The sequence below is a fragment of the Arachis duranensis genome, chromosome 7 (assembly GCF_000817695.3).
Source record: "Arachis duranensis cultivar V14167 chromosome 7, aradu.V14167.gnm2.J7QH, whole genome shotgun sequence".
Lineage (NCBI taxonomy): Eukaryota > Viridiplantae > Streptophyta > Magnoliopsida > Fabales > Fabaceae > Arachis > Arachis duranensis.
In genome coordinates this window covers 20,955,502-20,961,093 of record NC_029778.3, presented here as the reverse complement: position 1 = coordinate 20,961,093, position 5,592 = coordinate 20,955,502, and the positions used below count along the sequence as shown (strand labels likewise).

General features: G+C 42.0%; 1 non-coding gene across 1 annotated transcript; it reads right to left on the bottom strand.

The window, feature by feature from the left end:
• Positions 1 to 839: 839 nt before the first annotated feature.
• LOC127740816 (small nucleolar RNA R71) lies at positions 840 to 943 on the bottom strand. The gene has a single exon (XR_008001672.1). It is a non-coding gene; the product is annotated as a small nucleolar RNA R71 (small nucleolar RNA).
• Between the last annotated feature and the right edge of the window lie 4,649 nt (positions 944 to 5,592).

Sequence of the window (5,592 nt, the reverse complement as noted above, 5' to 3'; positions counted from 1 at the left end):
TAACTAATTGTTTCAAATTTTAATTTTAATTGTATTTCTTCTCTTAATTTTCGAAAATCACTAACTATTTTTCAAAAATAATTTTCGAAATTCTCTTCTCTCTCATCTCATTCTATTTATTTATTTATTTATTAACACTTCCCTTCATCTCAAAATTTGAATCCTCTCTTCTCCTCTGTGTTCGAATTTTCCTCTTCTCCTTCTTATGTTCTTTTCTTCTTCTACTAACATAAAGGAATCTCTCTACTGTGGTAAAGAGGATCCCTATTATTATTTTCTGTTCCCTTCTTTTTCATATGAGCAGGAGCAAGGACAAGAACATTCTTGTTAAAGCAGATCCTGAACCTGAAAGGACTCTGAAGAAGAAACTAAGAGAAGTTAAAATACAACAATCCAGAGAAAACCTTACAGAAATTTTCGAAAAAGAAGAGGAGATGGCAGCCGAAAATAATAACAACAACAATAATTCAAGGGGGATGCTTGGTGATTATACTACACCTACTGCCAATTTTTATGGAAGAAGCATCTCAATCCCTGCCATTGGAGCAAACAATTTTGAGCTGAAGCCTCAACTAGTTGCTCTGATACAACAGAACTACAAGTTCCATGGACTTCCATAAGAAGATCCCTATCAGTTTTTAACTGAATTCTTGCAGATCTGTGATACTGTTAATACTAATGGAGTAGATCCTGAAGTCTACAGGCTCATGCTTTTCCCTTTTGCTGTAAGAGACAGAGCTAGAACATGGTTGGACTCACAAGTTAAAGATAGCCTGGACTCTTGGGATAAGCTGGTCACAGCCTTCTTGGCTAAGTTCTTTCCTCCTCAAAAGCTGAGCAAGCTTAGAGTGGATGTTCAGACCTTCAAGCAAAAAGATGGTGAATCCCTCTATGAAGTTTGGGAAAGATACAAGCAGTTGACCAAAAAGTGTCCTTCTGGCATGCTTTTAGAGTGGACCATTTTAGATATATTCTATGATGGTCTATCTGAGCTTTCTAAGATGTCACTGAACCATTCTGCATGTGGATCCATTCAACTAAAGAAAACACCTGCAGAAGCTCAAGAACTCATTGACTTAGTTGCAAATAACCAATTCATGTACACCTCTGAGAGGAATCCTGTGAGTAATGGGATGCTTCAGAAGAGGGAAGTTCTTGAAATTGATGCTCTGAATGCCATTTTGGCTCAGAACAAAATGTTAACTCAGCAAGTCAACATGATTTCTCAGAGTCTGAATGGATGGCAAAATGCATCCAACAGTACTAAAGAGGCATCTATTGAAGAAGAAGCTTATGATCATGAGAACCTTGCAATGGCAGAGGTGAATTACATGGGTGAATCTTATGAAAACACCTATAATTCCTCATGGAGAAATCATTCAAATTTCTCATGGAAGGATCAATAAAAGCCCCAACAAGGCTTTAATAATGGTGGAAAAAATAGGTTTAGCAATGGCAAGCCTTTTCCATCATCTTCTCAGCAACAGATAGAGAATTCTGAGCAGAGCCCCTCTAGCTTAGCAAATATAGTCTCTGATCTATCTAAGGCCACTTTAAGTTTCATGAATGAAACAAGGTCCTCCATTAGAAACTTGGAGGCACAAGTGGGTCAGCTGAGTAAGAAAATTATTGAAACTCCTCCTAGTGCTCTCCCAAGCAATACAGAAAAGAATCCAAAAAGAGAGTGCAAGGCCATTGATATTATCAATATGGTGAAATGCACAAAGGAGGAGAAGGACGTGAATCCTAGAGATTCCATTGAACCTCCTTTTACCATTCATGAGCTCTGAGAAGTATTCTTCCTCTGAAGAGGATGAAGATGTAACTGAAGAGCAAGTTGCTCAATATCTAGGAGCCATCATGAAGCTGAATGCCAAGTTGTTTGGTAATAAGCCTTGGGTAGATGAACCTCCCTTGCTCATTAGTGAACTAAATACATGGGTTCAGCAAACTCTATCTCAAAAGAAACAAGATCCTGGTAAATTCTTAATATCCTGTACCATAGGCACCATGACCTTTGAGAAGGCTCTATGTGACCTGGGATCAGGTATAAATCTTATGCCACTCTCTGTAATGGAGAAACTGGGATATTTGAGGTACAAGCTGCAAGAATCTCATTAGAGATGGCAGATAAATCAATAAAACAAGCTTATGGATTGGTAGAGGACGTGTTGGTAAAGGTTAAAGGCCTTTACATCCCTGCCGATTTCATAATCTTAGACACTGGGAAGGATGAGAATGAATCCATCATTCTTGGAAGACCCTTCCTAGCCACAGCAGGAGCTGTAATTGATGTTGACAGAGGTGAACTAGTCCTTCAATTGAATGGGAACTACCTTGTGTTTAAAGCTCAAGGTTATCCTTCTGTAAACATGGAAAGGAAGCATGAAAAGCTTCTCTCAATCAGAGTCAAACAAAGCCCCCCACAGTCAAACTCTAAGTTTGGTGTTGGGAGGTCCCAACAATGCTCTGATGATCTGTGAAGCTCCATGAGAGCTCACTGCCAAGCTATTGACATTAAAGAAGTGCTTATTGGGAGGCAATCCAATTTTTATTTATCTACATTTCTATTGTTCTTTTATATTTTATTAGTTTTATGATCATGTGGAGTCACAAAACAATTGCAAAAATTAAAAACAGAATCAAAAATAGCAGAAGAAACAGCACACCCTGGAGGAAGAGCTTACTGGCGTTTAAACGCCAGTAAGGAGCATCTGTCTGGCGTTTAACGCCAGAACAAAGCATGAAGCTGGTGTTGAACGCCAGAAACAAGCAGTAGTCTGGCGTTTAAACGCCAGGATTACACCCTGAGGAAAGCTGGCATTCAACGCCAGAAACATGCTGCAGATTGGCGTTGAACGCCCAAAACAAGCATGGAAGTGGCGTTTAACACCAGAAACATGCTGCAGTCTGGCGTTAAACACCAAGATTGCATACAGAGGGCATTTTACACGCCTAAAAGGTGCAGAGATGAGAAATTCTTGACACCTCAGGATCTGTGGACCCCACAGGATCACCTCAGGATCTGTGGACCCCACAGGATCCCCACCTACCTTCTCCCTCTCTCTCACACATTTTCATAACACTCTGTCCCAAACATCATTCACCAATCACCTCAATCTCTCTTACCCATCACCTCTTCACCACTCACGTCCATCCACTCTTCCCCAGAAACCCCACCTACCTTCAAATTCAAAATCTCTTTCCCACCCAATCCCACCCTAAATGACCGAAACCTAAACCGTCTCCCTCCACTATATAAACCCCTCCATCCTTCTTCATTTTCACACAACACTACCCTCTCTTCTCCCCCTTGGCCGAATACACCTCTCTCTCCCTCTCCTCCATATCTTCTTCTTCTTCATCTATTCTTTCTTCTTTTGCTCGAGGGCGAGCAACATTCTAAGTTTGGTGTGGTAAAAGCATAGCTTTTTATTTTTCCATAACCATTTATGGCACCTAAGGTCGGAGAAACCTCTAGAAAGAGGAAAGGGAAGACAAAAGCTTCCACCTCCGAGTCATGGGAGATGGAGAGATTCGTCTCAAAGGCCCATCAAGACCACTTCTATGAAGTTGTGGCTAAGAAGAAAGTGATCCCAGAGGTCCCTTTCATGCTCAAGAAAAATGAGTATCCGGAGATCCAACATGAGATCCAAAGAAGAGGTTGGAAAGTTCTTACCAACCCCATTCAACAAGTCAGAATCTTAATGGTTTAAGAGTTCTATGCCAATGCATGGATCACTAGGAACCATGATCAAAGTATGAACCCGAATCCAAAGAATTGGCTTACAATGGTTCGGGTGAAATGCTTAGATTTCAGTCTGGAGAACGTAAGGTTGGCATTCAACTTGCCTATGATGCAAGAAGATGCACGCCCCTACACTAGAAGGGTCAACTTTGATCAAAGGTTGGACCAAGTCCTCATGGACAAATGTGTGGAAGGAGCTCAATGGAAAAGAGACTCAAAAGACAAGCCAGTTTAATTGAGATAACTGGACCTTAAGCCTGTGGCTAGAGGATGGTTGGAGTTCATCCAACGCTCCATCATCCCCACTAGCAACCGATCCGAAGTAACTGCGGATCGGGCCATCATGATCCATAGCATCATGATTGGAGCGGAAGTAGAAGTTCATGAAGTCATCTCTCTAGAACTCTACAAAGTAGCCGAAAAGCCCTCCACCTTGGCAAGGCTAGCTTTTCCTCATCTCATTTGCCATCTATGCTACTTAGCTGGAGTTGTCATAGAAGGAGACATCCTCATTGAAAAGGACAAGCCCATCACTAAGAAGAGGATGGAGCAAACAAGAGAGCCTATTCATGGATCTCAAGAGACGCATGAGGAAGCTCATCATCAAGAAATCCCTGAGATGCCTCAAACTCGCGATTGTTTAGCGTAGTGACAGATGGAAAAAAATCAATGGATTCTATTCCGACATGATCGAGAACCGACAGATGATTAGCCGTGCTGTGACAGAGCATTTAGACCATTTTCACCGAGAGGATGGAAAGTAGCCATTGACAACGGTGATGCCCTAAATACAGCTTGCCATGGAAAGGAGTAAGAATGATTGGATGAAGGTAGTAGGAAAGCAGAGGTTCAAGAGGGATAAAGCATCTCCATTCACTTATCTGAAATTCCTACCAATGAACTACATAAGTATCTCTATCTTTAATTTATATGTTATTTATCTTTGTATTTTCGAAAACCATTATAACCATTTGAATCTGCCTAACTGAGATTTACAAGATGACCATAGCTTTTTTCATACCAACAATCTCCGTGGGATCGACCCTTACTCACGTAAGGTATTACTTGGACGACCCAGTGCACTTGCTGGTTACTTGTGCGAAGTTGTGACAAAGTGTGATTCACGTTTGAGAGCTCCAATTCTACTGGTGCCATTGTTGATGATCACAATTTTGTGCACCACAGAGGACGCCCCCTTCGTCATCTCAGCAATGATTGGAACCGGGTTAGTCAGAAGAATACTGGTGGACACAGGAGCAGATTCCAACATCCTCTTCAGATGAGCCTTTGACAAACTCAGACTCTGCCATGACAACCTCAAAATGCACCGCAACGGAGTCACCGGACTCGGAGATAACTTCCTCAAGCTAGATAGTTCCATCGTCCTCCCCCTCACCGTAGGGACAGGAAACCAAAGAAAGACAATCCTATCCGAGTTCGTAGTCCTCAAGGACTCCACCGTTCTACAACGTTATCCTTGGAAAGAAAATAATTAACGACCTCTCCGCTGTCATCTTCACAAAATTCCTTCTCATGAAGTTCATCGCAGAAGACGGCTCCATCAGAACAATCCAAGGAGACCGGGAAATCACAGTAAAGTGCAACCACACTAGCCTAGCCCTACGAAAGAGATCCCGTAACGCGGCTGACATATTCTTAGAAGACCTGGATGCCTGACAAGACGGACAACCCAGACCAAAACTAGAGGGAGACATGGAGAGACTATAAATAGGGCAGACCAAAGAAGAATATACTTTCATCAACCGGAATCTCCCACACGATCTCAAGGAAAATCTCTCGAGCCTCCTACGACGAAGCAGATACTTGTTTGCTTTCACACCCGT